Source organism: Pseudorca crassidens, chromosome X (genome assembly GCF_039906515.1).
Source record: "Pseudorca crassidens isolate mPseCra1 chromosome X, mPseCra1.hap1, whole genome shotgun sequence".
NCBI classification, from domain to species: Eukaryota; Metazoa; Chordata; class Mammalia; order Artiodactyla; family Delphinidae; genus Pseudorca; species Pseudorca crassidens.
In genome coordinates, this window is record NC_090317.1 from 111,847,455 (window position 1) to 111,870,661 (window position 23,207).

At 38.0% G+C, this 23,207-nt stretch overlaps 1 pseudogene; it reads right to left on the minus strand.

Moving 5' to 3' along the window:
* Nucleotides 1–7,507: 7,507 nt before the first annotated feature.
* On the minus strand, nt 7,508–9,601 carry LOC137216844 (lysosomal dipeptide transporter MFSD1 pseudogene; annotated as a pseudogene).
* Between the last annotated feature and the right edge of the window lie 13,606 nt (nt 9,602–23,207).

The window sequence follows — 23,207 nt, forward strand, 5'->3', positions numbered from 1 at the left end:
ATGGGCTTCAGTAGTTGCAGCGTGCAAGCTTCAATAGCTGTGGCACGAGGGCTCGGTAGTTGTGGCTCATGGGCTCTAGAGCACAGGCTCAGTAGTTGTGGCACACAGGCTTAGCTGCTCCACGGAATGTGGGACCTCCCCGGACCAGGGCTCGAACCCATGTCCCCTGCATTGGCAGGCGGATTCTTAACCACTGCGCCACCACGGAAGCCCCCTTTCATCATTTTAAATATGTCCTCCCACTCCCTTCTGGCTTGCAGAGTTTCTGCTGAAAGATCAGCTGTTAACCTTATGGGGATTCCCTTGTATGTTATTTGTTGCTTTTCCCTAGCTGCTTTTAATATTTTTTTTGTATTTAATTTTTGATAGTTTGATTACTATGTGTCTCAGCATGTTTCTCCTTGGGTTTATGCTGTATGGGACTGTCTGCACTTCTTGGACTTGATTGGCTATTTCCTTTTCCATGTTAGGGAAGTTTTTGACTCTAATCTGTTCAAATTTTTCTCAGACCGTTTGTTTTTCTCTTCTTCTTCTGGGACCCCTATAATTCGAATGTTGGTGCATTTAATGTTGTCCCAGAGGTCTCTGAGACTGTCCTCAATTCTTTTCATTCTTTTTTCTTTATTCTGCTCTGTGGCGGATATTTCCACTATTTTATCTTCCAGGTCACTGATCCGTTCTTCTGCCTCAGTTATTCTGCTATTGATTCCTTCTAGAGCATTTTTAATTTCAGTTATTGTGTTGGTCATCACTGTTTGTTTGCTCTTTAGTTCTTCTAGATCCTTGTTAACTGTTTCTTGTATTTTTTCCATTCTGTTTCTGAGATTTTGGATCATGTTTACTATCATTACTCTGAATTCTTTTTCAGGTAGGTTGCCTCTTTTGTCTTCATTTATTTGGTCTTGTAGGTTTTTACCTTGCTCCTTCGTCTGTAAGTAATTTTTTTTGTCATTTCTTTTTTTTTTTTTTTTTTTTGATGGGTGGTGGTGTATTCCTGTCTTACTGGTTGTTTGGCCTGAGGCGTCCAGCACTGGAGTTTGCAGGCAGTTGGCCCAAGAGGGCAGGGGAAACCTGGCCACTCTCCCTTTTGATCCTCTGCCCTCCCAGTGGCCCCCCAGTTTCCCCCTTCGGTCATGGGATCCGTTCCCCTCCCCCAGCCTCCCCTCAGGGGCGCCAGTCCCATCCTGCTTCCGCTTCTCCTCCCCCCTCACTCCTCCCCATGCCCCACATCCTACCTGGTCACTGGGGGTTCCTCCTATCCCCTTAGGTGTCTGTGATCCCCCACCGGTGCCTGATAGGTGCCCTAGTTGTGTGGAGACACGAATTCCGCCTCCTCCTAGTCTGCCATCTTGACCTTCTCCTCCCAAAATTTTAATAATGCTTGTAACTCCCATAACCATTACTTTTAAATTAAGTTCAATGTCTGCATTCTTCCACATCTGCTAATTTCTGAGTTAACCATTTAGTGCTGTCATTTGATCACAAAACAATTTCATTTGTACAATATTAATTGTACTTACTATTTATATCAATAATATTTCTTTATTTCTATGATCTTATTACTATTTTACATTAACTGGAAGCACTTACTGGTACCAGTGTCTCCATTCTGTCAATAGATAGTAGCAATCTATCTAGAAATCTAGATAGTGTTTAGAAGTCCACTCACCAGTTTTCTTCACACTATTATTAGTGCATATAGTCCTCAAAAATCGTACATCACTGATGTAGGATATAATAGTTGCCAATGAAAGGAAATTGCCTATTCATTTGTAAAATATACAGCATAAAGAAATAATTTACCTAATAAAACTGAATACTATACTACACTGAGTTAAGATAATGAAACAGATTGAAGATACAGGAATGAGTTTTGTAGACGTGTCAATTTTTAAATGACTTTGCTCTTTAATATCACTTCTTTCCCCTCAATTCATTTTATGTCATTAAAATAATCTTTATAAATTTTAGGGGTTTTCCAGATAACATTGATTTATAATTGTATAATAAATGACTTAAAAATTGTCCTGTCTAAAGTTACAAATTTTGGAGCTTTCAACAGACTGCAATTTACCAATTCTTTTCCACTAATGATTACACATTAGTTCTGACTTCTGTTGGACCCTAATGGATATTATTTTCTAAATTTGGGGAAAGTATCAGTTTGCTGGTATTTAAAGTCATTTCCTTTTGTTCCCATACCAGCTCTAGATTCTCCTTAATAGAAAATGGGAAACTTTTTTCAATGTATTTTAGTTTTTCTTGTCTTCATTCCAAACACAGAGGCGGAACATCAAAGGTGTTTCATTTGTGAAACAAAATTTAAGGTGAAACAGAATTAAAGGCAAAGCTAGCTCCTACCTTGGGCAAGTTCTGTGTAGAAATGTGGACCCCCTGCTCCCCAGATTTGTGCCTCTTTGAAAATAAAATTTAAAAGTCCAAATATGCCAGGGAAAATTCTATCTTTAAAAATAAAATGGCTTGCTTCAAATGGGTTGGCCTTCATTTAAGTCAATAAGTATGTTAGTTTCTTGTTCGCTGCTGACAAACGCTCCATAATACTCATTGGTCCTACAACTAAGCAAAAATACCAGTAGCCTATTAAGAAAGGTAGGCGGGGGCTTCCCTGGTGGTGCAGTGGTTAAGAATCTGCCTGCCATGCAGGGGACATGGGTTTGAGCCCTGGTCCTGGAAGATCCCACGTGCCGCGGAGCGAATAAGCCCATGAGCCACAACTACTGATCCTGTGCTCTAGAGCCCACGAGCCACAACTACTGAGCCCGTGTACCACAACTCCTGAAGCCCACGTGCCTAGAGCCCATGCTCTGCATGCAACGAGAAGCCACCCCAATGAGAAGCCCGTGCACCACAACAAAGAGTAGCCCCCCACTCGCCGCAACTAGAGAAAGCCCATGCACAGCAATAAAGACCCAATGCAGCCAAAAATAAATAAAATAAATTTATATTAAAGAAAAAGGTAGGCAGAAGATGTGAACAAGCAGTTCAGAGAAAAAGAAATTCAAATGGATATTCAATACATAAAGTATGCTGAACGTCACTCAAAATAGAAGAAATACAAATTTAAATGACACTGAAATACCATTTTTCATCTTTCAAATGGCAAAAATCCAAAATTTTGTAAGCCTCTCTGTTTTGAAGATATAGTAAAATGGGCATTCTCACACACTGTGAGTAAGAATTTCAACTGGGAGAACCCCTATGCAGGGCAATTCGGCAATACCTACCTAATTGAGAAATACATAGGCCGCTTTACTGAACATTTCCACCTCTGGGCATTGATCCTACACATATACGTGTGCTCAGGCAAAATGAGATACAGACCTGATATTTCAGATCATCACTCATCCCAACCCTTGTTGCAGTTAGGTATGACCATGCCACTAAATTCTTCCCAGTGAAATATGGACAGAAGTCATAGGAACTTGTACCAAAGAAGATATAAGTTTGCTCTATTCGTTCATCCTCCCTCCTCACTGGAATGGCCATGACCAGAGCTACCTCGGAAGCCATACTCCTTGATTCTGTTAATGTATTTTATGAGTTTTGAAATTTTTTTTAATCAGAATCAACCCATAGCATGAAGCACTTAACCAGAAGGTACATATCATATACCTTGACAATATAAAAGTAATATTATGACTGACAAAGTGAGAGGTGAAAGAGGGAAGTAGAGCTGGAGGGAAACAGAGGGTCTAAGTTCCTTGTATTATGTGGTGGGAAGTCAAGAGATACTTTCTCAAGTTGATGAAGAAGGAGACATATGCTTATGGAGATTAGTAAAAGTATAATATCAGTAATCAAAAAATTGATTTTTAACAAACCCAAACATAGGAGAGTGATATATGGCATACGGAAGCTAATCCTCTTTCATAACTTGGAGCCAATGCATATTGCCTAATGATGATGAACCCCAAAGCAAAGAGATAAGCAAATGCATCCTTTAGAGTTAGTAGGCAATATCCCGAAGTATTAAAAACAGTCAAGAGTCATTACCTCTGGTTTGGGACAACATGGATGGACCTTTAGGGCATTATGCTAAGTGAAATAAGTCAGACAGAGAAAGACAAATACCGTATGATATCACTTATATGTGGAATCTAAGGAAGCCGAACTCATAGAAACAGAGAGTAGATTGGTGATTACCAGGGGTGGGGTGGGGGAAATGAAGAGATGTTGGTCAAAGGGGTACAAACTTCCAGTTATAAGATGAATAAGTTCTTGGGATCTAATATTACAACAGGGTGATTATAGTTAATAATACTGTAGTATGTACTTGAAAGTTGCTAATCTCCTAAATCTTAAATGTTCTAACCTTAAAAAATAAACGGTAATTATGTGACATCATGCAGGTGTTAGATAACCTATCATGGTAATCATTTTGCAATACACAAGTGCATCAAATCAACATGTTGTACATCCTAAACTTACACAATGTTATATGTCAATTATATCTAAATAAAGTTGGTGGGGGGAAGTCATTATCTCTGAGGAATGAAGTTTAGCAAACACCTGCACCTCTCTTATTCCTCCTGTTGAATTCAAATAAAATTTAATGATTTTATTTGAAATTTGCATGCACAGTATAATCCTATTTTTGTAAGAATTTTCGCTATTCTTCCAGATATCCTTCTCTCCATATCTATTAGTAAGATATTTGGAATGAAAAAATTAATTATACTATAGTTTCATTCCATTTATTAAGAAAATTTTTATTTCTTCTTTGTATTTTGGATGAGTTCATTTCTTTTTTGTACTTCTCTAATTTTGACCATGTATAATTTATTAAAAAATTAACATCATTAACATAAGAGGCACAGATAACATTTTATTTTAAACAATTATTTTCATGCTTGAACATTTATCTCAATGAGGTTTTAAGTTGTTTTTGCTCTTCTGCATGTTTTAAGGGAGTTTTACTTTGTTGTTACTTTTCTACATTTACTTTTAATTTTACACCATTAATTTAAAAAGAAAGTGATTATTGTTAAAAAGGGAGATGTATAATATAATGTGTAGTACAGAAAATATTTTCATTCTTGAAATTGATGAGGAATCTAATGGTGCCTAAACATTTCTAAATATAACTTCCATTTTATCATATAATACTATAATTTTCTAATAGCTACTAATTTCTTTGCAAAAGTAATCTAGGTTATTGGTCACAATGACTATTTTAATTCACTGGGATACTTATGATTTGTGAAGGAAATATCTTAGTATTCCTTAGAACACTGACAGGATATACATTTATTATTTGAAAATAAGAATAAGATAACATCAGAAGAAAATGGAAAATCCTGAAGTTAAAACAAGATGAAACAGACTTTGACATCTGAAAGTGATCAGTGCGAGAGAAATAAAGTAAAAATAGATAATTCTTTTCACTGTCATCCATACTGTTATGTGAGAAAGACCAGAGAGTGTACAGATTTTTTAAAAAGAAAAGTAGAAGAAAATTCCCCTTCTACTGACTTCTGAGTAGCTCTGTGAGCTTCAGGCTAACCAGCGAATCCAAATCTAAACAGCATGGCAGGAGAAGATGGCTGGTTTCTAAACTATAGATGAATGGGACAGTGGGCAAGCCTACTGCTCATCCACTCCTGTGGCCCAGCAAAGACCACTTGCCCTATGACTATATTCTCAGACAACAAAATATCCCTTCCTGGGTCAAACGAAGCTATTAAGACATTAGCAGTATGGTTTTTGAAGATGAACAGCATGTTAAAAGGGTAAAAATCTATTATGATTGCAAAATTGCCTGGAGCAAAGTGAGAATAGAACTTTCGAACTCCCTAACCTCATGCAGTGACCATCTTGCCAAATGGTAGTTCTCTTTCTAGTTAGATGGCCCTGCAGCTATCCCAGAAATAAAAAGCCCTTAAGAAACCTGATAAAACATTCAGCTGCCATTTCAAATTTCTGAGGGAAAAATACGCACAACTGACAGGCAAACCTAAATTTTGCAAAGACAAAAACCATTAGACTTTATCAAATTAATCAATCAGCTCTTTGGCAACATCACTGAACTCCATCTCACTAAAGCTGAGACACAGCTACAAAAATCTATTTTGATGTTAGGAGATCTTCATATAAGCACAGAATTAACATCATCAGATTTGCTCATGTACTTCTAAATCATTAATAAACAAAATCTTAGACTATGAATAGACAAATAAAACTCTTCTAGAGAGAATGTTTAATCTTCACATTTTTCCACTCGTCCCTTGCCAAGACACAATGATGAGAAAAAGAGGCACAGTGTAATTGTGAGACAAAAATGCAGGAAAACACACTAATCAGGACTAGGGCAAAGATGATTCTGGCTGTGAAAATATGAATTGAAGAATATTCTCAAAACTTTGCTCATTTTTAAAATGAGTGTAATAAAAAAATGCAAGTCAAGCTAATAGAGTTCACTCGTTCTGCTGTCTAGCTGGTGTTCGGGTAGGAGTGATTTATGAGAAGCATACCAATGGCACATAAATGTATCCTTCCAAAAATGCTTCGGAAAGCTATGAAGGACTTTGAACATGGTCCTCCAGATTTTCCAAATCTCAACCCCAAGTACAGAACCTGCTAAACAAATCCAGTTGGATTTCCTGAGACTTTTATTGTGTTAGCCTCAGGCACCTATGGAAGAAAGCAGTCAGACTCTAAGTGCCTTCAGCCCAAGCCTGTGCTTGCATATTTTTTTTTTGCTTTTGAGTTCAGTGCCCATAGTAGACATTTAGTAAATCTTTGTCAAAGGAAGGACAAAATAAGGAAGTAAAGATGGAAAGTAGGGAGGGAGAGACGGAGGAAGGAAGAAAAGAAGAATGGAAGGGAAAGAAGGAATCTCTTAAGGAATCTGAAGAGCAAAGCCATGTTCAATTCCCTGAGAACTGCTCAGAAATGACGTGTCATTTACATACATCTAAATACAAACTGATGAAATGCGAGGAAAGGAGGATGAAACACATCAATTAAATGGCTCTATAAAGTGGGAAGCTGATACTGCCACCAGAGGAATCGTAAGTGTACAATTTCTGGGGCATGCTACTTCTCCAAGTTGTGTCATCCCAATAGGAAGCCTCAATACTGGCGATGAAGACCCTGAAACATATGTTTGACTAGGTCTCCATACTGAAAAATAAATCAAGTCCAAAATAAAAATATATTCATCCAGTCATCCAAAAGCCAATGCCGTAATGCAATTTGTAAACAACCGTGGAGACTCAATCTTGTCTTTCTGGTTCCAGGCTGTAGCAATGTCTAGGGAATCTGTATGTAGAAGGAGACGTCTTAATTGTGAGAAATTTTTATTTGTCAAAAATCACAAATATTAATTTAAATAGAATATTTTAAAAACTTAATTCCTAGGGGCAGGCAGAATATACAAGGAAACAAAACTACAGTGTTTTACTAAAAGAAACAGGAAAGAGGAACTAAATTTTTGGGCATGGAGATGGCAGACTAGATTTCTGCAAACTTTTTTTTTTTCTCCTCTTGAAGTGTTTTTATTTAACCTTGTAGATACGCAATTATCATAATTTACAGGACGTTTTTTAGTAATTAATTGGACTATAAGAAAAACCGTACAGAAAGTTTGTACCACAAAATTATGTCCCTAAGGGATTAGGGTCCTCATTAACAGAGAAATAAAGAAGCTCAAAAGGGTCACTGCTCAGCAACCTCTGGTACCTAAAGAGAGCAGAACACAATCTGCTATTTGTGGAAATGAGACTTCATAAAAATATCTTTCAAATATTCCCTATTACAAAAGGGAATGCCTATTAAAATGCTATTGTTTATTCTATATAAAGTATCCTTTCTAATCCCTCAAAAGCTTTTTTTTTTGTTTTAAGATTAAAGGCCATATCCCTAAGATACACTTTGTGAAAATTATCTCAATACAAGATCTAAAGATTTCCATTATTTACTGTCCTTACTCAAAATCACCTGCATGTAGCAGATGCAATTTTCTAAACTTCATCATTGATGAGCCTATTCCAAAGCAGAATTCTTCAGCAATACAAAAGACACAGGCTAAAATAGTCCTCACAGTTATACTTTAAAATAGATATATTCAAAATATAATAATTCTCCAGACCATTATTTTTCCTAACGACTAAACTCTAAATTAAAAGAAAAAAAAAAATTGGAGGTTTTCAAACCAATGATGTGTGCAGCCCATTCTCATGACACAGTCATTTAAACTTCTCACTCTGCATGAGAAAGTTTTTTATTTCTTCCCTTTGTCTTGCAGAATAATTTAGGTTCCCACCTTGGCCACGATTCACCAACTGGAGTAAGACCACAGATAAAAGTGAGAAAGAAACACAGGCAATGAAGAAAACTTCTAAAAACAGATATTCCCCAAGTATCCAATATCATGCCAGCAATGATGGAAATGACTGCCAACCCAAGATTCTGAATGGACCGCATGAAGCCATATGCAGCTCCCAGTTGATGTTCGGGAACTACAAACACCACCATTGGCCACAATGCACAGGCAAGCAATGAGTAGGAGAGTCCCAGGAGACACACAGCAACCCACCACTGCACACAGAACCCAGATGATGTTCTTTCCTGTTTTATCCACCAGAAGCCCAAATACTGGGGACATGGGAGCTGATACTGCATATACAATACTGTTAACAGCACTCGCTGCCTGGGAGGAAAATCCAAATTTCTCTGTAAAGAAAACTTTCCCAAGTCCAATGAACGGGAACACAGCAACATAGCAGCCGACACAGATGATGAATATGAGCCACAGGGGGAAGGAGAGGTCCTTCACATCAGTTAACTTGATAACTTCACCCGTTTTTCCTTGCTCTTTACGAAGGATTCGTTCTGCTCTCTGATCCAAGTAAGCAAGGGCCAAGGCACAGACTAGTGAAAGAAGACATGTTATACCCCCGATCGTAAGTGTGACCCCAAGGGTTGTGTGACCAGCAGAACCCAACGAAGCTTCAACCTTAGAATACAGCCACCCCATAAGGTTCATGTTTACTGTACTTCCAATTCTAGCCATGCTAAGCTGGAGTCCAAACACCAAGTTTAATTCTTTGCCTTTAAACCAACTCACAGCATATGTATTCTGGGCAACTGCTAAGGACTCCCCACCAATCCCAAACACAAACTTTCCAAATTCCATCAGCCAAAAAGCACGAAATATTCCACCCAGAGCAAAAACAACCTGTCCAACACAAACAAAGCAACTAAAAATAATGGTGCCCCATCGTATTCCAAATACGCGGTCTACCAAAAAGCCACCAAAGAAACACAAAACTACATTGGGCCAAGAATACCAGGCATACAGCAGCATGAATTTCGTGGTACTCACCTGCATATCCCGTTTAACCTGAGTCTGAAGGGCAGCAGGATTATCATAGCAAAAATAGCCGCCGAAACCAAGGAAGCATATCAGCAACTGTGCCAAGAGCCGGTGCGCCAGGCGACTGGTGTCGCAGAGGGCCGGCAGCGCCCCGGGGGCAGGGGGTGTAACGGGGGCGCCTCTGCCGGCCTCGTTGGCGCCGCCAGGCAGCGGCGCCCTCGCTTCCTCCTCCTCCTCCTCCATCGGGCCGACAGGAGACCGAGAGACGACCGTCTGCAAACTTTTATATGCTCTTAGAAATGCCATTCTCCATTTCAATTCCTCAGTTTCTTAATTATCATTTTATATTCTCCAAGCATATACCATCTGATAACTTGGAAGAGGAAGGTTACAACTTTGATAACAAAAAGAAGTCAATCTAAAATGAAACACCACTTAAAACACAACCCAATGAAGTGGAAAATTCTCATTGAGACATATTAGCTTACAGACCCCTTTTTCCTCAATATATTTGGAAAAGAATATTCAATGTCCACCTTGTTGATTTCCCTCTCTGCTAGGAATTAGCTTTATAGTATTTGTAAACTTGTTAATTTAATCCAAAGCCACAGGAAGTTTTTTTTTAATGACATCAATAGCACAAAATCTCGTTAAAAGTAACAATTTTGTTCAACCAACATTTTTTTTTTCCATTTCTACTTAGGTAGTTTACAGTACACTTGAAAATCAGTACTGTTAGCAGGGATATGGGAATGGATTGATGAGTGTGCTACAAGACAAATGACTGATTTTTTTCCCATCTATACTCAGCACTGCAGTAGCAAGGCCATTAGTCCATACCCAGAGTCTCTTTATGGCTATGAGGAAACTTGGGAGAAAGAAACTATCACCACCTTCAGTGAAGACAAGGAGAAAGAACCATGCCAATATCAATCCCAGTTCCCATTAGGCTAATATGGCAGCACTGAGACCACACATTCAGAAAGTCTCCACTTTGTCTTGAATTGCACAGGTGACCATTATGAGCTTAAAATGTGTCACTCAACCCTAGGGTCCATGACCAGACAGTGTAACTGTCGTGGATGGTGTTAAACTATGAAATTTGTACCAACTATTATCATCTGAATAAATACCTTCGAATCCTGCTGAGCCCCAAAATCCCATACACTTGACATAAAATACGTAGAGAACTGAAGTGAAAATGCCCTCAACTTACTAAGTATTCTCTGATTAGCCTAAATTAACACTTCCGCCTGTTCTTGGCTTTAAAGAGAACTCTTTCAGAGTTTGCCTATTCAGATCCAGCATTAGTATTTGAAGTTTTGCCTAATTTCTCCCTGCAACTCACTTCCCTTTGCTCCCCAAACACTACTCTCACTTGACTTTTCTCCTGCAGTCCTTCACACTCCTTTGTGATTCCCTCTCTTGTTCTGACAGATTGGTAAATTTCTGTCTACACCAGTATTCTATCTTAACGTCTCTACTCACTCTACGTTCTTTAGTAATTATATCCATAGGCTAGCTCTGAAATGCCCTCTGCATAATTATGAACCTCACTTTCTATTTGCAGCCTGACCTCTCTGCTGCACTCCAGACCTGTGTATTCAGTACAGCTCTTAGACGTTTCACTTGACTCGATCACACACTGTGACACACGCAGTTCACCACTAATATCCTAACTCCTCCTCTTTGGCCAGTAACACAAGAGAAATTAGAGAAGCCACGTACTCCTTCATCATCCTCTCTTGCAACTAGGGTTGACCAAGTGATACAGTTCTAGCCAATGAGATATAAATAGTAGTTTTGCACAAAGGCTTCTGGGAGAGCAAAATCTGTTGTTTGTTCCCTGTCCTTTTTTTTTTTTTCTAACGCCTGGTGATAGTTTAGTGCCTTTTCATATATTTCTTAGCCTTTTGGATGTCCTCTTTTGTCATGTGCCCATTCAACTTCTTCCCCATTTTTTCTATTATGGTACAGCTTTTAACTGATTTGCAGGAATCCGTCTGTAATGTGGAAACAAGTCTCTCTTGGATATAGATCTTGAACGTATTTTATTATAGTCTCTGGGTTGCTTTTTCACTTTCTTACTGGTGTCCTTCAATGAACAAAAGTTCCTAATTCTAGTATACTCTAATTTGTCATTTTTCTTTCCTTTATGAGTAATGTTTTTCATATTCTGTTCTGAAAATCTCTGCCTACTCCAGAATCACGAAGATATTTTCTGTTTCCCTCTAACATTATGGTGGCTTTAATTTTGTAATTAGTACTGAAATCAATCTGGAATTAATTTTATATACTGTGAGGTAGAGTACAGATGGGCCTTTTTCAGTATGTATACACCAAATATACCCAACACCAGCTAGTAAACTGCTCCTTTGCCAAGGCGCCATAATGTCATAAATCACACAATCATATGTGTGTGGGATTGTTTCTGAGCTATGGTAGTTCCTTGATCAGTCTGTCTGCCACGTACCAACACCAGACTTTGAATCGTCACAGCTTTATAGTAGGACTTGATATCTTGGGTGAACATCTTCCATCTTAGTTCTCCCTAAAGATTGCCTTGGCCTATTTTTTGGCCCACTGATGTCCAGATACATTTTAGAATCAGTTTTTTAGTTTCTCCAAAAGTAAAGAAATAATCTGCTATGGTTCTGACTACGATTACATTGAGTCCACAGGGAAAACCTGGGAAAACTGCCATCTCTGGACACTGCATTTTCCAACCCATAAATGTAGTATAATCCCTCCATTTATTTGGGTCTTTATTTTGAGAATGTTTTCTAGTTTATATTGTACATAGTTGCACACATTTTGGCATATTTTGTTAAGTTTACTCTTGGGTATTTTATGCTATTATAAGTAGTATATTTTATTTTATTTTATTTTATTTTATTTATTTATTTATTTTGTGGTACGCGGGCCTCTCACTGTTGTGGCTTCTCCCGTTGTGGAGCACAGGCTCCGGACGCGCAGGCTCAGCGGCCATGGCTCACGGGCCCAGCCGCTCCGCGGCACGTGGGATCCTCCCGGACCGGGGCACGAACCCGTATCCCCTGCATCGGCAGGCGAACCCTCAACCACTGCGCCACCAGGGAAGCCCTGCTATAGAACTTTTGTAGATATTCTTTACCTAATTATGGAATTCCCTACTATTCCTGATCTCCTAAGATATTTTTTCTTTTTTTTCCTAAGGTATTTTATAATCATATGATTTCTCTCCCTTTTTCTGTTAATGTACTGTATTACATTGCTTGATTTTTAGATGTAAATTGCTTTTTCATCCCAAGAATAAGTCCTATTTGTTTTAATCTATTACCCTTTTTCTTCATCGCTAGATTAGCAATTGTATTCATTTGCTAAAGCTGCCATAACAAAGTATCACAAACTGGGTGGCTTAACAGAAATTTACTATTTCCCAGTTCTGGAGGCTAGAAGTCTGAAATCAAGATGTTGGCAGGGTTGCTTCTTCCTGAGGGCTATGATTGAAGGATATGTTCTAGGCCCCTCTCCTTGGCTTGCAGACATCCGTCTGTATGTTCACATGGCACTCTCCCTGTATACTTGTTTGTCTCCAAATTTCCCCCTTTTATAACGTTATCAGTCATATTAGATTAGGGCCCCCTCTAATGTCTTGCTTTTAACTTGATTACCTCTGTAAAGACCATATCTTCAAATAAGGTCACATTCTGAGGTACTGGGGGTTAAGAGGTCAACATAGGAATGTGGGTGGGGGTGGGGGAGGTGGGGAGGGAGAATGGACATAAATTAACCCATAACAGATATATAAACATATTTTGTTTAGAATTTGTACGTCAATTTTCATGAGAGAGATTTGACTGTAATATGCCCTTCTTGTCTTTGTCTTGTTTTAATATTAAGGTTATGCTGACTTATATTTGCAAATTTCAATTTCTCTGATTACCACAATGATTGGGGATTTTTACATGTTTGTATTTTGTCTTCGTATCTTGTGGATTACCTCTTCATGTCTTTCACATCTTTTGCTTTGAGGATACATATTTTTCTTATTAACTAGGAAGAATTTTTATTATAAGTCTTTCTGCCTACTGCATTATGCTATATTTTTTCCAGTAGATTTTATATGTTTTTAGGTAATTAGATATTATTAATACATAGGTATTCAAGTTATAATTCTCTTTGTGGCTTTTACTGTTTACTGTCATGTCCCCTCCTAATGAAACCCCCCCTTCATGTCAAAATTGTAACATTTTCAACACTATTTTCACTACGCATTTTATTGCTTAATTTTTGTATCTGTATCTTTAACATATCTGCAATTTCTCTCAGATAACATAACCATCTAAATTTATTACCTTATATACTTAACTCGTTGCTTCTATATCACTTAGTGGATAGTCCAACATTTTAACCCTGATTTGAAATGTTAACTTCAAAGTATGATAAATTTGTATTCAAATTATGATTTGTTCTGTACTTTCAATTCTTCTCAACTCAGTTGTCTATCACTATGTAAACCAATACCCACTTTAATTAGTGTACTTTTCTAATACATTATAATATGTTTAAGACTAAATACTATGGCAATGTTACATAATTCTCCATACATTTCTTTTAAAATTTTGCCCATGCTATTCTCATGTGTTTATTTGTTCAGATAAACTATAGAATCCCTATTGTTAAGATCAGAAAAAAATAATATGCCACTGGGATTTTTATGAGAATTGTGTTAAATGTATAAACCGACGTGAGATATAATTATTATCTTTATAATTCTAAGGCATCCATCCAGGAAAACAGTACGTGTCTCCATTTAACCAATCCTTCTAAGACTGTTTACAGTTTTGTAATTTTCTTCATATAAGTCTTGCACATTTGTGGTTAAGTTTGTTCTTTGGCTTTAAATTTGTTTGATGGGGATAGAATATTTTGTTTCATTTTACTTCTAATTGGTCATATTTGTTAACTTTCAAACTGTAAATGTTATTTTTAAATTTATTTATGAATACTTTTTCTCACATCGTTGAGGATAGCCGCTCAGATTGTAATGTAAAATTCCAGTGTGCTGTTTTCATATACACTGCAATATAAATGATACACCCTGGAGTTGTCTGCAGCCTCAATATTTTAATATACTTAATTGAATTTGGCTTTCTAGATAAAAAATTGTATACTTTAACATCCTTTATTTTTGATTTTAAATTAATTAGTACTTTTAAGAAGAAAGGCAAATATTCTTTGAAAGTTTAAATGTTCTGTCTTCTTTGTTATCATCTCAGTAGTTCACTCAGGATTGCAAGCTATAGAAATGGTACTGATGCCAACAAAATGGTTATGTAGATAAGGAAAGAACATTCACAGTAGAGGGACATGCAATATTTTTCCTCACACGGCGCACTTGTCTCTATCACTGTTTCCACAATCACATTAAACTCAGTAGGCTTAACGCAGAGCTAATCTTCCTCCTCACGCCAAAGAGCCACTCCTATTGGCCTATCCTTTTTCTATCAACTGGTCACAGGCACACTAAGTTTAAAAAGCTCACAGGCACCTTCTCAACCTCCAACAAATCCACATATTCAATCAGTTCTTCCCTCATGATGCATTTCAAGTCTACCTTTGTATTTTCTCTTTCACTGCCAGGATCCTAGACAAGGCTCATGTTACCATAGTCTGGCTTCTTTAATTATAACACTCTAACACAGAAACGTTATCATTCTTACTCCGCACATAAGGTTTAGCCCCATTCTCTGGGACTAATTTTTGTCCAGGGACAACGTTAGTACTCAGCCCAGTAAAAAAGCATCAAACTTGGCTTGACCATTTGTTTTTTTCTGAGTCCTCAGTAGGGGGATTCCCTTCACCGTTCCCTAATCATATTTGACTACCTTCTACCACTGTTCCTGCAGCCACTCTTCGAACTTCATTGACTTCGCCTACAGCCTAGTTTCCTAGAGTCGGGGTCCCCAGAACGCACCACCAGAGCTCCCCATTGAATGCACTGCTTGAGCTTCTGCCATCTCGGAAGCGCTTTAGCCTCTGCCAAGCACCAGTACCAATTGGCTTTGATCTTATAATTCGTTTGGATTCTTCTATAACATGACCTCCCCCAGTTTCAGGTCAGTCTTTGACCTTAGGAAAAACGTTCCAATCTTGTTCCCGTATTCAAAACACTGACCTTGGCTTTAGTCTACAGGTGTTCCCGGATCACTTAAATAACATCAGCAATCAGTGACTGCTTAAAATGAATAATTAAAGAAAGCTGACATGTTTAAAACAAATGGCCACACAGGAACGCTAACCAGATAATAGAGAAAAAAAGAGCAGTTTTCAGTTTCCTGAAATATGCATCTCTCATGATTCAACCATTAAAATCAATCAGCCGAATGCTTTCATTTATAAATGTCAAAATTGTGCAAATTTTTACTTCAAAGTAAGTGCCTCAAACAATATTGCTGGGACTTCCCTAGTGGCACAGTGGTTAAGAATCTGCCTGCCAATGCAGGGGACACGGGTTCGAGTCCTGTTCCGGGAAGATCCCACGTGCCACGGAGCAACTAAGCCCATGAGCCACAACTACTGAGCCCACGCACTGCAACTACTGAAGGCCGTGCGCCTAGAGCCCGTGCTCCACAAGAGAAGCCACCGCAATGAGAAGCCCACGCACCACAACGAAGAGTAGCCCCCGCTCGCTGCAACTAGAGAAAGCCCGCGCACAGCAACAAAGACCCAGTGCAGACAATTATTTATTTATTTTTTAGAAAACAATATTGCTATGTGAAAACTGAAAATGTCAACACTTTCCACTGTATTTTATTACTTGGAACTGTTAGTGTTTATGTCAGACCTATAAATAAAACAATGAGGAACTTTTCATTTCTAGGGTGATACTTGAAAATCACACAGAATTTCATCATGCCTGCAAGAATGCTTGTTGGAAAATGACCTCAAATATCATGAGAGCTCTCTAATCTGACTCTTTGAGGTTTCTGTTCTTGCATTTTCTTCTGTGTGGCAGAAATAGCAAGTCTTCTCTAATAATTATCAACATTGATAGAAGATGTCATTAGGGCCAGGTTTTTTTTTACAGCAGAGGGAGAAGTATGTAGATGCATTTTTTATATGCCTATAAGAAAGTGGTATTCGGTAGCAACGCGTAATAGAGAAACGGACAGATGACAGCCATGTAACCCTAGAGTTTGAAATAAAACTCTATACTTCAAATGACGTTTTTCCTAAAATGTCAAACATTTATTTTGACTCACAAAGTCTGTTTTCCCCCAAAGGTAATTCAAGGCTGTTAAGGGAAATGATTCTGCATGAGCTCAAAGCTTCTGATAGAGCCTTTGTGAACACCGCCATTTCTCAACGCTCTTTGGCATAAGTGAATGCACTGGCCAGTCAAGCTAGCTGTTATTGGTCCAGCTTATTAGAGCCAAGGAAATAGATTCTGAAGAAATCAGAATATTCAGGGTGCTCTGAAGAGCTTCCTGTCCAAAGTCAGGCCAAAGTCTTTGAGGGAAAGCCAAGAGTCAAAGCCAGGTAGACCAGAAAGAAGCATCAAGTCCAGAGAGAGAAGCAGGGTCACTAAAGGCCGAGAAGGAGGCAAGAGTCAGAAGCCAGATGGATATTGAATTTGACTGTGGCCAGATGGAGGCAAACAAGACAGCTCTGGCACAACTGCCTTCCAAAGAGGGCAAGATCAACATGGATACCAGTGCTCTTCCAATAGGTACCACTGATATTTGCAGAAAAGGCATTACAGCAGTAACTTCCAATACGAGAAACTCCATTTAGATCATCACTTATGGAGAAAAGGTTACTAACAGAAAAAGAAAACTGTGCCTTCCAATCATGAAAGACAGAAATATTTTTAAAGACTTAAAGATGAGTCAGTTAGACCACACAATACAATCTACTTTATCCAAGACTCTATTGACTAATACCCACCTACACATCCACAATGCAATCATAACATATGGTTACAAGAAAGACCCTCAGGCTTTACAGCATTCTGAAGTACTTTCTTAGTAAGGAAGGAACAAATTATATTTTGAATAATTTGGAAGTCAACTGCAACCTATTTTCTTAAATGAGAAATTAAGTCAATTAAACATTTTAACTGCCTACTTATTATGTACAATTGAATGATAGATATGGTACTTTTCTTCATCAGAATATTTTATTAATCACACCAACATCATAGCAGACAACAGAAAGTTTTCTGACTAGACAGAAATGTAAAGATAGGACTAAACATGAGGAATAATGCTTTATTTCTGCTCTGAAGTTATAAAATTAATACTTGACATTTGTTAAACATGTACTAAGTGCCAGGTGCTATTTTATATACTTAACACATATCGCCTCTTTTAATCTGAATAGCAGTCTGATTCAGTATTTACCATTATTATTTTATAGTTGAAAATTAAGGTTTAAAGGTATTGAATAACTTGGTCAACTTCACATAGCCAGTAAATAAAGGACTTATCAGCATTAATATATAGATAGGCAAGTAGGAGATGCACATAGGGGAGAAGATGATAGAGCAAAATATTCCTGCTCATTCTTACATCTTTTAAATGGCAGACTACAGCACGCCCAGCTTAAAATTAGGTAGGACTTAGAGATTAAAATCATTAGCTAGGGTAAAGAATGGAAATAGAATTAATCTTTGGCCTCAATTTAGGCTAAACTATGTGAATTTCCCAGTACTTTAACATTTTGACCTACAAAAATGGTACTCATACGATTCAGTCTAACACGTCCTTCTACAAAGCACTTAAAAGCACAGTTATATTGCCTCAATATTAGAAGTCATATTACCCATATTACCACTCCTTGTGAAATTCCTAATTTGGATTGATATATAAATGATTCATTTGGGCATGCACAGAATATTAAAAACTATCTAAAATTTGGAAAGTATCTATTACTACAATAGTTTGATTCAAGTAGTAACTTAGTATAACAATGTTTAAAATAACCTTAACACATTTTATCCAAAAATTTCAAAATATTTTAAAACCAATACTTCGTAAATCCCAGATCTCTGTGATGTGGGTAAGCTCTTATAATTATTCTTAAACAGCTTAGAAGCCAAAACATAAAAAAAATTTAAGTGGCTTCTTCCTGCCATTCAATGAGTCAGCAGTGACAGTAACAGCCTGAATTACAGGACATTATTTATTCTGCGCCATACCATCAACTTCACAATGTCACATCAGGGGACATATTTTGTTTGGCTTTCATATAATTGATATCCCTCCAACACTATTCTACCTAAGTGAAAATATTAAAAATAATTTGGTGATTATAAGTAATGAATGAACCAGATGAAAACAATAAAACACTGGCAATTGAGTTTGGCTCATCTTCATAGTGGCACCACAGCTGGCGTCCAGCAACACCATGCTCTGCTTCACTGCAGAGTTACAGCCACCTGCAACAGCGCCGTCTCATTTTATTCACAATCTTCCAACTGGCTCGCTTCCCTTTTAGACTTGGTCCACAGTCAGTCAAGTGAAATCTCTTGATTCCACTAATACTCACAAGTCATTCTGCATTTGTGAACTGTCAAGTGTCTGAATTGTTTCGTAGTCTATTTGGCCAATATTGCATTCTAAACTTAGTACCTCATTAAATGTTATTTGAATAAAGGAATCCCTCGTTCTGCAAAGAGGAACTAGAATACGGAGATGCTAGCAGGCCACAAAAGTTAAGCAACTGAATTTGTCATCTGTTGAAACGCCTGATCAAAATCCTGAGAAAAGCTCTACTTCATGGTGACTTCGCCAGCCTAAGTTTCACTCACGGTAAGAGGTTTTCACGGAGCAGAAAATGCTTCTATTATACATACAACTTTCCCTTCGCATGGCCCTGATACACAAAAATTTCAGTTACCCCAATTTAGTTAAAAAATACCAGTCCTGGAAATCACACGATCCAAATTTCAATTACCACAGTATATTAACTGTGAGAAATTGCCGAAAGTACAAACCAAGACGCTAGCTCTTCAGTTCCATAGATCATTCTGTAAGTAACAGTTTTATATCATGATTAATGACAAATCAAGTCCCTTCTTTCAAAATCTGTCAGTGATTAGTCACTGAGCATGTATTATTCAGTTCACGCACAGACAGCAAAGTGTATAGTTCTGTTGCCTCCTTGTTTCCCCATGATAAACCCACATGACATTTTTTTTAATGGATGATCCAAATAGAGAATTGGGCAACAAAATGTAAGTGCAACAAAGAAACAAAAAATGATAACCCTAGAAGTGAAATTCAAATAGAACATAAATAGATTTATAGAAGAAAGAGTTGACTGTGGGAATGATATCACAACCATTGAAGAGACTCTCGTTATGCAGTAAGAGGAACCCGGGGAAGGTGAACTTAGTGACATAATTAAAGGCAGTGGTTGTGATAAGAAGTATGATATTGTTCCATAAGGAGTGATGCCAGCAACAAAATCTTCACAAGCGTTCCAAGGAACTCTTGGAGATGTTTCATGACACTGAATGAACAATGGATAAAACACTGGAAGCTGATCCAATCTTAGAAAAAGGGTATGATAATTCATCAAAGCATAGAAAAGGTTCTTATTCTGTGTCATAAGTTACATGACAAGAAGAAAGCAAGCACTATTCAAACTATTCTTGCTAAGTTGTTGAAAAAAGAAACACTTGAATTCTCACTGTCTGGGTTTTAAATAATGGAGAATAATGGAGTACTACACACACTAGTTTTATTGTTATTTTACTTCTCTATACATTTATAACTGAAAATAAGAGTTTTAATATTTTGGTAAGAATTTTCAAAGGCCAGAGAATAATTATCATTTTCCCCACTGATTATTAAGATCATTTTGCAGGCTTTCAAACCACACCATCATTTTTATGGCCCTGTGCTACTCTGCACAGATACAAAGTGAGTACAGAGTATTTCCTATAGTTTTTTAGGGGTCAGAAATCAATCTGCTAAGAACTAGAAATTTTGGACTAAAAGTTTAAATGGATACATTTAAAAATTATCTGCTTGAAGGCATTAGAGAACCATCAAGGGAATGAGGACTTTTTTTTCGCACAAGAGTAGAGATCTAGGTAAGAGGAAGTTCCAGGGAGCTACCGAGTCTCTGGACCACCAAAAGTGCTCAGGACATGAGTATCAAATGAGTTGGTGAATGAAAAATAAATGAAGGAAGGAACTCAGCTTCTAACTATTATTATTACCCAGGTTAGGAGAGCAGTGTTAACAATTATTCTTTGTGTGATATGGGAATCTCCACAAGGGTTCTCAACTTACCAGGAATAGAAGCAGCTGGTAAATTACCCTACTGACAGCATCATCAATTTGGGGCGGGGGGTGGGGGGGCGAAGTGCCACAGAAAGCTTAACTAAAGTGTCAACAATAAAGAGAGAATGACAGGTTGAGTCCTGATTTCTCATCTGATATTCTTATTACTGTCTACCATCAGTATGTTTTAAATAAAGAATCAAATATACTACATTTTGAAGACACAATTCACTAAGCAATCACCCATATGTGCACGTAGAATAAACTTACCTATCAGAGTGGAACCTGCCATGATCTTCCTCTCCTGTTCCAGTCCCTTATTAAGGAGATATGTTGAAATGCCCTTTGTTTTCTGCAACACTGCAGGGAAGACCATAGCCTCTGATGCCCACCACTTCTAATTTGAGTTCAGCACTCTCTTCCTGTGACTCAATCGTAAGTTCAAAGTCTGGACCTGAGAAAGAAATGAGCAGCTATTAAATTCTGGCTCTCAATTCCCTACCCTCCCTGTACAAATTCTGAGGCCATCTGTCTAACCTTTAAGCAAACCAATCCTTAATGGTTTAATTTAATTGTTATACAAGTCCATATATGCTTGAGCATGTAAGTGGCAGGTGCATATGAGTCTAAGGAGGAGGACTGCAAAACACATTTTGTTTGTTTGTTTGTTTTGTTTTTTGCAGTACGCGGGCCTCTCACCGCTGCGGCCTCTCTCGTTGCGGAGCACAGGCTCCAGACGCGCAGGCTCAGCGGCCATGGCTCACTGGCCCAGCCGCTCCGCGGCACGTGGGATCCTCCCAGACTGGGGCACGAACCCGCGTCCCATGCATCGGCAGGCGGACTCCCAACCACTGCGCCACCAGGGAAGCCCAAAACACATTTTTAAAAAAATAAGTTTATTTATTTTTGGCTGTGTTGGGTCTTTGTTGCCGCATACAGGCTTTCTCTAGTTGCGGTGAGCGGGGGCTAGTCTTCATTGTGGTACGTGGGCTTCTCACTGCTGTGGCTTCTCTTGTTGTGGAGCACGGGCTCTAGGCGCGTGGGCTTCAGTAGTTGTGTCTCACGGGCTCTAGAGCGCAGGCTCAGTAGTTGTGGCGCACGGGCTTAGTTGCTCCGTGGCATGTGGGATCTTCCCGGACCAGGGCTCGAACCCATGTCCCCTGCATTGGCAGGCGGATTCTTAACCACTGTGCCACCAGGGAAGTCCCTGAAAACACACTTGAAATAAAAACATGATAAGAATTCATGTCAATTTTAGTTATCACTTCAGTAGTAGTCAAGAGATTTTTGGAAAAAAATCACTTCCATATGATATCACATTTTGACACACAGTGATAAACTGCGGTTTCATAGTCTACGTACTTTGATGATACTCTTTGGTTAGCTTAGAAACAAAGCCAAATAACTTTATTAGGGAGAGAAATAAGGAAGGATTTTTCCCTGTAAGTTCCCATAGTTGGACTGCAACATTTATCTGAGAAAACCCTAGGGAGAAATTAAAGGAGCACAAGTATACTCCTCTAATAGAAACAATAAAGGTTATATTAAAACAACACATCTGGGACTTCCCTGGTGGTGCAGTGGTTAGGAGTCCACCTGCCAATGCAGGGGACACTGGTTCAATCCCTGGGCTGGGAAGATCCCACATGCCACGGAGCAACTAAGCCCACGAGCCACAACTACTGATCCCGCATGCCACAACTACTAAAGCCTTCCTAGAGCCTGTGCTCTGCAAAAAGAGAAGCCACTGCAGTGAGAAGCCCGCACACTGCAATGAAGAGTAGCCCCCACTCTCTGCAACTAAAGAAAGCCCGTGAGCAGCAACAAAGACCCAACACAGCCATAAATAAATAAATACATTAAAATTTCTATAAAACAACACATTTTAAGTAAAATATATGATATATAGTATAATATACAGAAATTAGTATATCATATAAAAACATTACAAGAACAAAAGTTTTATTTAGAATTTTTAACAGATGAAAAAGCTAACAAATAATTGTGTTCTTTTTAGGATTTTACTTGACCAACCCCATTAATTTGGATTCTATTTAAGTTGTATTCCATAGATCTTGAGTTCTAACAATGACAGAATAGGTTGATTCAGACCAACTCTTCCACTAAGGACAACCAGAAAATATGAATAAAATACTTAACAAAAAATCTGTATCTATTTAAAGGCATTAGAAAGCTACCAAGGCAGTGAGCATTTATAGAACTAAGATCCAGAAAGGAGGTCAGCCTAGAATTTGGGGCCTCACAGAGAGGTAAAGGGGATTGAAGCAATATTTGAAGAGATAATTCCTAATAATTTTCCTAATTTGATGAAAGTCATCAAGCCACAGATTAAAGAAGTAATATGAATTTCTAGCAAGACAAATTCAAATAAAACCATACCTAGAAATATTATAATAAAACTGATGGAAACCAAGACAAAAAAGAAAATCTAAAAAGTGTCCAAAGGGAATATATTATTTTCAAAGGAGTAAAAATAAAATTGAAAGCTGACTTCCCAACAAAATGAGGGAAACCAGAGAACAATGGGATGATGTGATCAACGGACTGAAAGAAATGACCGCCAATTTGTA